Genomic DNA, 12665 nt, shown 5'->3' on the forward strand with positions numbered 1-12665 from the left:
GGACTTACAACTCTCCCTTTGTATATAAGAGTTGTGTTTGAACCAATTTTCACAGACATTCCAATTTCTGCCCACTGCTGGAATACTGCTTGGTCTCTTGGTTAAAATACTTGCAGGCAAATTTGTGTCTTAACAACTGGATGAACTCACAAGGCCTAAATGAATGGTACAGCAGCTCTCAATAGGGTATCTTGTAATGTTATGCAGTTAACTACCAACACAGCCAAAATAACCATATTTTTCAGGCCAAAATAACAAAAGGAAGCCTACCATTTTGAGGCACAAACACAAAGGTGATCTGTTTAAATCACAAACTTACAGATGTGTGTTTGCCCAGATTCTTCCGTGTGCATCCATTCCTGATGGCCACAGGCAGCTGTAGAACAAGCACACGGCATCCTCTTTAAGGAAACATCATCAGAGCCAGGAAACAAAGACTGCAGAAGGAAGAAAACTGAACCTTTATGATGTAGAGCAAAAAAAATGAACAGTTCAGTCATCTCTGGATGTAAACACACACACACACACACAGAATTCTCAACACGGGAGCTGAGGTGAATGTAAATAAACGTGGATATAAGCACTGGCTATAAACCTGTGGATGTGAAATCGGATGCCAACGTGGAATTGCCTTCAGTTGCCTCATTGATTAATGCACTGGAAAGACTAGCATAACTTTCAAGGACAGCATGCTCTGTGATCAATTGGCTGGATTTTCTTGAAACCTTTAATATACCATGCAGTAAAGGGATAATAAAATAATCTCCCTGCATTTTCAGTACCTAGCAGGAATTTGAGCTACACACGAATACATCCTGCATGATCCAAGACAAATGTGCTGTAATGACAGAAGCGTTTCTGAGCTTCTCTAGTACAAGCCTCCATGAAAAAGCATTTCCAGTCTGAAAAACAAAAGGCAGTGAAAGAGGAAGGCTTTGTGACTCCGGATCACCAGCCTCACCATAGCTAATCTCAGGCTCCAGCCTGTACTCCTTCCTCTGCAAAGATTGCAGTGCTTTTCCCTCAGCTAGGCATACTCCCCGCATTGTATCTATAGGGAAATACACCCATCTAGTCACGCATTTATTCCAGTTGTTTATTCAAGCATTATTTCAAGCTATTATTTCCCTCTCTTTTCACGATCTCAGGTATGTGTTGTGTGGCCCTTTGCACTTTTTTAACGTTTGAGGAGATTGCTGTCGATGGCCTTGGGCTAGCTAGCCTTCCTGTCATTATTTTTCCAAGGACACCAGGCTCACCTAGATCCTCTTAAATCTTCTTCACAATGTCCCTGTGGACAGCAATGGACTATTTTCAGCCCATGAATCTTCTCTTGAGAATAATCTACCTAAACAGCAATAGTCGTATTCAGTCTGAGCAAAAATGCTGTTGTTTTTTTTTTTACTAGGTTTTCCATTTTAGTTATAGAGTCGTAACATGTCTCAGCTCTACCTGAATTCAAAATAAGTAGCCTTTAATGTATTTAATGCTACAGCTTTAAAAAGGTCCAGGAAGAGCTTTGCAGCAAAATTTGTTTCCTGAGACGATAAGAGCTGGGAGAACAAATTCTGATTTTATGGCTAGAGCTCTGTATTAAGGTCTTCTCAGCTATTTTTAGCAAATAAAAATATCCAGCTACTCCCCATTCTCCAGGGAACCTCATAGTCTTCCACACCATGTCCCACCACAGAGGCGCAAGGGATGCTGCCGACAACAAGCTACATACAGCCACGGGCACTAACATCAGTGTTGCTGGCCAAAGACATCCACCTCACCATAGCAGGGCAGGAGAACCACAGACAACCCCTCCCCACCCTCCTGATGTCTCCTGCACGAGACACCCCTAGCACTGAGCAGCCCAAGGATGAGTATCCACTGCTTTGATGCTACTTTCCCCTCTTTATTTTCCAGGGGATATCTCTGTGCTCACGGTGTCTTCCCATTTGAGAGCACCAAAGCCATAGTGTTGCAGGTAGTGCCCCAGCAGCCCTTGTGCCCTCTTTGCCTCTTTCTGGAGGTCTTCAAGAGTCCCATTTCCATGTCAGGACCTACATTCCTACACAGAACTATCAGCTCTCCCTGAAATAACACGCTGCATGAACTGCAAGACCAAAAAGAGTAAACTTCATGAAAGGAGGCTACCTTACAAAAGGTCATGTTTGAGTCTGTATCTATATGGAGAGTCAGAAGAGGGAAAGGAAAGGGAAAGAAAAGGAAAAGGGGAAGGAGAAAAGAGAGACAGGCAGAGAGTTGCATGCGAGCGCTCCCTGGACTGTCAAGCAGATGCACGCTTCACTGAGTAGTTATATGGCACTTTTCACCTTTCAAAGCAAAGATGTTTCCGAAGTCTCCATACGTGTCAGTCCACGCATATCCAGCGTGACATTAAACCTACTATCTCCTGCCCACCAGCTGTATTGCACTGGCCACAGCTTCAGCTGCTGCCCACTGCCTGGTTACAGCTTACCCAGCACTTCCCCAGACAAAATGATTCTGCCCTAAAAAACACGGAACACAAAATTCCTAGAGAAAGACTAGGGCCGAGCTCCTCCATTCCAATTGCTGTACTTGAAGCTGAGGCTTGCTGCTCCTGCTCTTCCTTCAAAGCTCGCTGTATTTTGATAAAGGACATCAGTGCCTGTGAATCCTTTCATCAGAGAAGCATCGACTATTTAATTTTACAGTTGTGGCTCTTTTCCACAAGGGATACAGAGAATTCATTAGTAATCACACATCAGAGAGTGCATCCACCTACATGTTCCTCTCCTTTGGCAGTCGTATAATTACACAATCATTTCTTATCAAAGCAATTTTTCCCTTTAACTTCTACACAATAATTGCCCGTGGCTTTGCTTCCCTTTATCTCCCACAAAGAGAGGGAAACTCTACAAAAATACTTGTGTCGACAGTTGTTCTGCTTCCCTTTAAACGGCCGAGCGCAGGGCAGTCAGAAGCGTTAATCTACTCCCAAAGCAGAGAGCAGAGTTCAACAAAATGCCCCAGCCAGTAAGTGAGAAAGGCACGGCCACGGGGCTGTAGACCCGCAAGCTGCAGCAGCTCTCTCTTTCTACACTGCTGCTTCCCTCTCCTTTAATTCCTCCCAGGCATTTGGTTATTAGTCCCCACACAGTAAACAATGGGTTGCAAATTCTGACAAAAGCAATGGCTGAAATGATTATTCATCCCTCCAAGAGATTGCTCTGAGAGCTGAGAGCTGCACGTTCTGCATGCTGTGACTAAGATACAGTCCCATGTGTTTTCCCGGTTCAATCAAGTGTGCGAGGAACTGTCACAACAGTCCCTGATGCCAAGAAAATAAAATTTAGGGTAGAACGGTAAACCTGAGCTGCATTTCAATGGAATTTCATTTGCACCTGTTTTCCCTACCCTTTGTTTATTTTATTCTTTTTTAATCTTTATTGACAATTCATTAAAGCATTAGCATCCCTCTCAACAGCAAAAGAAAAGGGAGTTGTTGTTGTACCTGTCTGGATAATTGTTGCTGAAGCGTTGTCAAATTCTTACAAGTGCCTATATATCTTTCATGGCAGGCCACTGGGACTGATACAAAAACATTTCCAGGCTTCTGTAGATTTTTTTCCTGCCTTTAGAAGAAGACATATAAAGAACAAATAAGTCAAAATGATAAATTATGACAGAAAAAAAAAAATCAACATTTGAATTGCTTGATAATAGCACGAGCGTAGGGCTTGAGGGAAGATTACAGCAGCATCGGGGAGGAACAGAACTGAAAGTTATTTAAAAGTAATAGAAACCCTCTAGGATCTGCAATCCCACCATTGTTTCCCTTTGGAAAAGTGGTTTTCAGAAGCTCCAATTAACCTTAATTGAATTCTGCCTTAGCAATATCCAGGATTTTAATTGACTGGGAAGGTGATCATAAATCTCTGTTCAAAATACAGCTTGGCCATTAGCAATTCCCAGAATGGCACGGCAACGTGCTTCAGAGAAGGACTAGGCTATTCTGCAGGTAAAGGGAGCTTAAAAAAAGATGGAGACTGACTTTTTACACGGTCTGATGGTGGTAAAACAACAGGGAACAGATTTAAACTAAAAGAGGGGAAATTTAGGTTGGACGTTAAAGAGGAAATCATTTACTCAGAGGGTTCTGAGGCAGTAGCACAGCTGCCCAGAGAAGCTGCGGGTGCCCCTTCCCGGAGGTTCTCAAGGCCAGGTTGGATGGGACTCTGGGCAGCCTGAGCTGGTGGGGGGCAGCCGTGCCCACAGTAGGGGGTTGTAGTTAGATGGTCTTTAAGGTCCTTTCCAACACAAGCCATTCTATGAATTTATAAGAGTGCTGTTAGACCGTAAAACAAGTGTTCAAAGGTGAAAATCCCAGCAGCAAAAGCCAGTCTGATGGGCAGCCATCCTCTCCAGTGCTCGGAGTCAAGGAAGAAGGACCAACATATCAAGGATCCTGCCTGCAGCATCCTTGAAGGCTGCCCCGCATTATCCCCAACTTCTGGTCTGAGAGAGACATCCTAGACCTCTCAACTCTCGGTCACCAGCAGGTACCCACCTACTGCACTGTGTGGCTAAGACACATGGTCAACAGCCCTTCAGACCTCAGTGAGCACACATTTACCAGCACTTAACTGGGCACTGAGCTCAGCCACAGGCAAACTGGCACGAAGAAGGGCCACGAGCTCAGTTCCATTCAAAAACCTTGAAGTACATAGGTCTCAGAGTGCTCACAGTCATCAAGGCACTTCATAGCACAGCCTCTCACCCTCACTACAGCTCTGGCCAGCACACAATTATTGGCAGATCAGCTCTGTAGCTGAATGAGCTAATACAGTAGCCAGAGGAAAAATAGATCTAACACAGACACACACATTCAGATATTTAAACATGCACACGAGGATGTGCAGCCCCAATTCTAGTTCCTAGAAAGGTCAGTGGATGGCAGCACCTGAGCAAAGTCAAAGGAGCTCAGAGAGAAGTGAAAACAAAGGCCCTCTTGGTCTTCTTAGAGCTATTGGAATCAGAAGGACAAAAAAAAAGATCTTGGGGTCTGTTTTCTTTACTGCAGGATATAAATCTCATTTGCTTTACTAGGAATTTACATCACACAGCAGTAAGATAGGACCCTGGCTTCTAGCTGCATGCTCAGACAGCATCACCTGTGTTTAGAAATAATACCATCACATCCAGAGGAGTCGCAGGAACTTGGGAACACCTAGAAAGCCTTTGCCCAGGCTGAGGCAATGGGCAGCTGCATACAGGAGCAACCTGAGGACAGAGAGGATACCTGAACCCACAGCCACCACACACACCTGCCTTCACTTTATTCCAAGCCCAGTGAAGCTACAGCTGAGCCTGAGGTATACAAGGCAGTTGAACATCGGACTGGCACTGCCAGCCCACTGATCCCCTACACCTGCTAGCTGCCAGTTCAGCTCCCAGTGGGAGCTCTAACTTCAGAAGAATAATTCTAAGGCATCTTCTTGTCATCTTTGCTCTGCAACGGGCTTCTGCCGCTGGGGAGGGGTAACTGCACCGAGGTGGGGCTTTTCTGACTTCAGTGCTCCACAAAAGAAGGAAAAGCAGTTCCAAGGCGTATAAAAAGATGCACGGATATTCTCAAGCCTCTTTCAAAACTGTCCCTTCCTCCCTAGCGTATGAGAATGATAGAGAGAGGCCTTTTACAAGGGTAAGTAGTGACAGGACGAGGAGAAATGGTTTAAACTAAACAAAGGTGATGAGGCCCTGGAGCAGACTGCCCAGAGAAGTTGCCTTGGGAGCAGAAAGGACCAAACGCAGACCTGTTTTGTCTGCCCACCCCGCCCTCTCAGCTTTCAAAGCCCTTGAGGCTCCAGGGACAGCTCAACACACACAGGGGCAGCACAGCCTACCCTGCACTGAAGGACATCCTAATGTCCAGATCCATTGGACAAGAGTCTTGGGCAGGTCACCCACCTGTGGCAGCACCAGGGATGTCTTGGGCTCGGCCAAGACTGGGAGGAAAAGGAAGCCGGACCAAGGAAAACAGGCAAGCCCTGCACCCTCACCCACCCTGGATTGCCCTGGGAGGCAAAGCCTGGCCCTCACTCTGCAGGCAGCTTTGCCTGGTAGAGCAGCCAGCTCCAGCCAGGATGGCCTTTAGCCTGCATAGCTGCATTTTCCATGCTGTCTTTCACAAAGCAGGCTATTACTTTCCTGGCATCTCATTCATGAGCTGCTGAGCAATGTGCAGCGATGGTAACAGTCATGACACAGAAATACTGATTGCATCTCTGCAGCACCCAAATTCAGTCCTTTTAATAGAAGTTCTGTTATTGTTCTTCCCAGCACAGCAAGAATTTCTCTTCTAAAATATATCTCTCTTATTCGATATCATGGATGGTCTATTTCTCTGGCAGTAAAACATCCGCTCTTGTCATCAGGTTTAGAGTTGAAATCAATCCAGGAGCACAATGTTAGTTCAATAACAATCCATTTTGGCAGAACAAATCTGCAGTGCCCAGCTGCCCACCTGGACCCACCGCTGCCCATTGGAGCGGTGCTGGTGCCACGTTCCTCCCTCCCCACACACCACCCCAGGGCTGCCTTTCAAGAGTCAAGAGTGGATATTTGATGCTCAGCGACAAGAGTTGCATAATGGAGGCAATGCATCTTCGGTGGAGAAAAATGACAGCCGCAATAAGGCAACTAAACCAATTCATCACTTAATGCAAAGCATTATTGTGCTGCAGCCAGAGCAGCGCACCGGGATTGATTACAAACAGGATGACACCTCCCTATGGACTGTCTGCTGTATTATTATAAATAAATACCCATTCATTCTGGACTCTGTATTACTGCAGAGGATAGATTATAGCTCGAGTATGCAGTAAATATCCCATTGAGTACAATGTCCCTTCCTCTCCAACAAATGATTTTTGTCTCACATAATACAGTTTCGTGAACAAGATAAGAGAACAGAGAAACGCCAGGAGACAGAGAGATCTGCCAAAATCTCGATGGGTATTAAGGAGCCACTGCCATGAAGGACACACCAAAACTTCACTCACTCATCGGCAGAGGGGGCAGAAGGGCGGACGGCTGCAGAAGGCTCCTAGATGGGAGCAAAGTTCCAAAATCTCCTGAAGACTGCCAGTGAGATAACAGCACGCCTTTCTGTTTACAAACTTTCTCCATCCCCTACAAAACGAAGCGTCCCATTTTGCAGTTCAGGTGGCTAAACAGGCAGCAAACAAATTGGATCCCGAGAGAACGGAGGAAGGATGCAGAAGAGCCAGGAGCTCAGCCAGACTCCAGCTGCCAGCAGCGGTGCCTTGCTGTATCCCCAGGGAGGCCTCGCACACATGGGAGAGCAGCTTTGGAACAAACAGTGCTGTTTGCTAATGTGGCGAGCAGAATATTAAGCAGTAACAAAAGCCGGATTTTCCTTCCTCTCTATGTCCTCTCCTTTCCGTGTTTTCCTTCTCTTCAAATAGCAGAGAAACCCTGCTCTACACAGACACGTAAAAAGTAAAAACACCCAGGCAATTTTGCACCTCCAGTCAAAATGGCAGCTTTCCCTTTGATTGTACATTCCAAACCACACAAGGATTGCTCAGTTTCCTTTGACTGTTTTACGAAGAGTGATCTCCATCTCCACTTGTGGCTGCTGGCTTCCTCGCCACCCAGTATTTTCACCCATGGGCAATCCAGGCACGTTTTCAGAAGCTTTAACTGATAATCATCTGACAGGGAGCTGCTTTTCCCATTTTTCTTGGGGTCTAATTGAACCCTGTGAAGAGCCCCAAGAGGAATTTGGGGCTGCTGTGGCAATCGTACTTCCCAGGGAGCCCATCATCACCATTCACACATGGTCTACCCACAGGTGCCAGCACTGACCATTCCCAAATTTCATAGTATTCAACTACAAGGAGCTGGATGAGAGCACCTCATCCCTTCCTACTTCTATTATTGAGCTCCAAAAGCACAAGAAAACAGCAGAATGTCCAAGGGTGTGTATGTGTCATCCCTTAAGGAAGAGAAAAAAATGGCCACAGAGTGAAATAGAGGCAGGTCTGGCACGGGCAGTGTGTTAATAAGCTGCAATGCCTGTCAATCTGAAAAGAAGCAGTATTCCCAAAGCACAGCTCTCAACATTCCGTTCCAAGTTAAAATCTTGAAGGAAGCAAATTCTATAACTGAGAGGACATCTGCAACACTGAATTCACACCAAAATGTAAATAAAAAGCAGCAGAAGCCAGGTTTGCCTTGTTATCCAGTCTGCCTAAAGCACAGTTTATTACTGCCATAACTAGCTGGTGGCAGCATCCCTGGAACTGATTAAAAATCTAGAGGAAAAAGAGAGGGAAGAACGATACTGTGCTGCTCAAGCACTGTTTACTCTTTGCAGATAAGACAACATAAGCACGGAGGCAAATACAGACAGTAAAAACTGCCTCATACCTACACTTGGCCAGAAGAAACAGCAGATAACCAGGCAGAGAAGATGCCCTGCACAGCTGGTGGTACAGATGCAGCCAGCACCCTTCACCCTTACACCCATAATCTCGTGACATAGCAGAATAAAAGGGCTAAGTGTGCTCATGCAACCCAGAAGGCCAACAGTATTCAGGGCTGCATCAAGAGGAGCGAGTAGCAGGGAGAGAGAGAGGATTGTCCCCCCCTCTACACTGCCCTCACGACACCAGTGTCCAAGCCTGGGGATCCCAACACAAGTAAGACACAGAGCCATGGAGCCAAAGCTAGCCTACCCTTGCAGCTGCATGGAGATGGATGCTAAGGCTGACCACTTTCAAATCCATGGGTGATGGCTATAATTTGAGCCTTGCATATCCAACAGGGATGCTGGGATTGCAGGAAGCCCCTCTGGGCAGCCTGGTGCGATAGGGACCAGCCCGATGGTCCAAGCAAAGACACAGTGCACAACCAGGCCCAGCAAGCCTGCCTGTATAGGGACCTGTGAGAAAAAAACAGATCTTGTAAGAGCCAGGGAGAGGTGGCTTTTTCCATATGCATTTCCTCTCACCTCAGTGTAACTGCTAACAATTAGGACTGAAGGATTGGAGCTGGCCTTTATGTTCATTCTTGAACATTCAAATTAAGGTGATAGGTGAAGTTGCCTTTAAGAGGAGAGAAGTCACTGCATCTCACAGTGGTGTGACAGTGCCTAAGTACAGTGGAACTGCAATTTCCTGTGTTTGCCAGAAAAGCCAGAATTGCCACTGCAGATGGTTATGGGACAAGGTGACGGTTGGCTGCTCCAACCAGCAGCAGCTGGATAGGGTTCAGGTCTGTGGCTGTGAATGTGCTTTAATTCCTGCATACACCCACCCCAGTGAGCACAAAGGCCAAGTGCTAGCAGGCAGTGGGAGCCTGGACTTGAGTACAAAATCCCCTCACCAGAAAAAAACCCTGACTGTGCTCGCCCTTGGGCCCCACACAGCCCTGCAGGAGGCTGTGCTGAGCGGTGATCTCCCCACAAGACGCGCTATCAGACTTCCCGAAGCCAGCAATGATCAACTACCCCAGTTTCACCAAGCTCACAAAGTATGTTTTCTGGTCCACGGGTTTGCTCCATGCCACGTCATTGCCAGACCAGGTCACTGAGCACCCCTGCTTAACCTTCCACAAGGTATTTCCACATGCGATCAAAACAGGAGGGTCCCTCCATCACATCTCCCTATCCCACATACCCTATGAAGGCTATTACTTCAGCAAAAGCCCCCCGGGAGCCAAAACCCCCACACCTGTGGGGGCCCCTGTGCCACCTTCAAGTACCTGGGGCTCACTGCTCTCCTGAGGGCACTGGCTGCTGTCCCACCTCAAATTGAGCCCTAAACAAGGTCTTACCTGGAGTGAAGACCCATCTGGAATACTGCACCCAGGCCTAGGGCGCCCTGCACAAGAAAGATGTGGAACTCTTGGAACAGGTCCAGAGAAGGACCACTAAGATGATCAGAGGCTGGAGCACCTCTCCTGTGAGGAAAGGTTGAGGGAACTGGGCTTGTTTAGCTCAGAGAAGTGAAGGCTCAGGGGAGACCTCATTGTGGCCTTCCTGTATTTGAAGGGAGTGTATAAACAGGAGAGGGAATGGCTGTTTATGAGGGCAGATAGTGACAGGACAAGGGGGAATGGTTTTAAATAGAGATGAGGGAGGTTTAGGTTAGATGTTAGGAGGAAGCTTTTCCACAGTGAGAGTGGCGACGCACTGGAACAGGTTGCCCAAGGAGGTTGTGGATGCCCCACCCCTGGAGGCATTCAAGGCCAGGCTGGATGTGGCTCTGGGCAGCCTGGTCTGGTGGTTGGTAACCCTGCACATAGCAGGGGGGTTCAAACTAGATCATTGTGGTCCCTTTCAACCCAGGCCATTCTATAATTCTATCATGCCAAGGCCGTGGTCAAAGGACTTTCATAGTCCCTGTTTCCCTAAGAAGGATAACCTGATCAAAGCTGTTTCTGGTCTGTCCACTGTATTGCAACCTCCTAACATGCTATTTTAAATAAATCACATCCCTGAACCTATCACACAGCTCTTTTCCTACCTACTTTTTGTCAGCAGTGGGCGCATCACTGCTTCATACCAAAAAGCCAATGCTGCTGTGTCACACATTTCTCTTCTGGCTGGGAAACTTCGGTGGGATTGTGGGAGAGGGATTCCCATGTGCCAACAGGTGGATTTGGTTTTCACTTCACAGTCAGGTACATCAAGATCAGCTTCTAGCTTTGCCTTCCTCTGTCAATTCCCTTCTGGAATCGCAGCTAATGAAAGCCTGTTCCTAAGAGGCCATACAAATATCATAATATCCCTGAAATAAAAAAGAAAAATCAGAATACCTTTTAAAGAAAACAATGAGAATATCATGAACTCATAAAGCCCAGCTGCTCTACCAAAAAAAAAGTCAGCAGGCTCACCCAAACTCAAGCACATATGTGCTAATAAGAGACTACTTCGGTGGAAACAAATGGGGAAGAAAGCTAGTGGATGAGCCCTGAGAGTCACTCACACAGAAGAAACAGGAGCGCAGAGAGAGCTCTCTACACCTTGCAAATCTGCCCTACAACTGAGAGCCTGCCATTCTGTGTTTGATGCAACACAGATAGGCACCTCAGAGGAATCTGCTATAAATACAACCGTTTGTGGCATACACACTTCATTCCAAGCAGAGAGGCTTTTGCACACCCTGGGCTTGGCACAAGTCAAGTGTGGCGGGAATTGAACATTCACCCCTGGCACTCAGCAGGCACAAGCTGGCACCAAGCACTTACATAACCACAGGGACAGGTGGCACTGGATGGGCTGCACTCTGAGCAGGCACACAGACAGTGGGACGGATGTGGGAGCGGCAGCAGCCCTGCCTCTGAGGCAGCCCAATCACCGCACATGGACCAGCACTCCCTCGGGGAAAGTCCAGAGCTGCCCAGCTGCCAACACCACCTCTGTGAGGAACGTGCCAGCTGGAACCCAACCACTGGAGAGGTCGGTCACCAAGACACCAGGGCACCGTGAAACTGAGGGAATAAAGCGTGAAAAGCCGAGGTTATTCCCCAGTTGGAACGTTAGCACTCTGGAGGTTATTTCTACCGAGGCTCTGGATCCCTCCTGGCCTTCCCACCTCAGCTGTGGCAGGCCCCGGTCAGCACCTTGCTTCTCAAGGGGAGCCAGGCAGCAGTGTTACTCAGTACATAAATACCTTGCTCACCATTTACAGGAGGGCTTCCACAAATGCTTATGGAAGTGCATGAAACCGTCATCCCCAAGATGCTCTCCTTGCCTGGGGCAACCCCAGCCCTATATCTCTGTGTGCCATTGAGCGTGTGGCCACCGTGAGCCCTGCATACTGCAGGGCCAGCACCTCCACCACTGCTATCCTGCAAGGGAAAGCACTGGCCACAAACAAAACCTGGCCCTGTCACAGCACCCATTCTACTGCCTTCCCCATGGGCCACTCCAACCTTACTGCCTCTCCAAAAACTGGCACGTAGTGGAATTTCATCAGGTCAGCACAACACAACAGCCCTGCCGTGCCCAAATAGCCCCCAGCCTGCCTGCAGGCCTCCCAAAACCACACCCAAAGTCCCGCAGGTGCCCAGAAGCCAATGCCTAAGTGCTGCTCAACGACCTAAACTGTGAGAATCCTACTGCTTTCTCTCAGGATACAGGCTGCAGACAGCACGGGAATCCCTGGGGCTGCAGAAATAGAGCCAGGCACCCCACGGCAACCAAGAGGAAGAGACGCGAGATGTTTTGGGAAGCTGAGTCACACGTACCCTAAATGAACAGCACACTCTGTGCATTTCCAGGAGAACTCGTATTTCCCATTCCTGGCCAGCGAGCCGCGTCACTCTACAACACAGCAGCCAAAGCACATGTTCGCACCTGGGAGCACAGCCCGCCCGGCTCTAGCGCAAAGCAGTCGGTGGGGAAAACAGCTTCGTGTTCAGAGAGCATCCGCCCTTCAGGGAAAGGAGACAGAGGATAGGCTACAGGGAAACAAAAAAGCCGGCGGAATGCTAACTTCATACCTCTAACACTTACACGCTCACGGCGCAGTGTAAGCGTTACGGAGGCGAACCGGCACGCGGTCGCTCTCAGTCAAGCGCAGCGCCAAACAAGCGCACAACCCCTCACTCCGCACGCCGCCTCGCAGCGCCACGCCTAATACGTGGGCAGCACCGCCCCC

General features: G+C 48.0%; 1 protein-coding gene across 1 annotated transcript in view; it reads right to left on the minus strand.

Annotated features, from left to right (window-relative positions):
* The window catches only part of SLC7A11 (solute carrier family 7 member 11), a 288216-nt gene extending 275628 nt beyond the window's left edge, over positions 1-12588 (minus strand). Inside the window, exons 1-2 of the mRNA XM_042871066.1 lie at positions 12508-12588; positions 3485-3605 (exon numbers count right to left, since the gene is read on the minus strand). The gene's annotated coding sequence lies outside the window, so the exon portion shown is untranslated. The remainder of the gene's footprint in view (positions 1-3484; positions 3606-12507) is intronic.
* Positions 12589-12665: the final 77 nt, after the last annotated feature.

The sequence above is a fragment of the Lagopus leucura genome, unplaced genomic scaffold, assembly GCF_019238085.1.
Source record: "Lagopus leucura isolate 7727_CA_CO unplaced genomic scaffold, USGS_WTPT01 Super-Scaffold_100004, whole genome shotgun sequence".
Classification (NCBI taxonomy): Eukaryota; Metazoa; Chordata; class Aves; order Galliformes; family Phasianidae; genus Lagopus; species Lagopus leucura.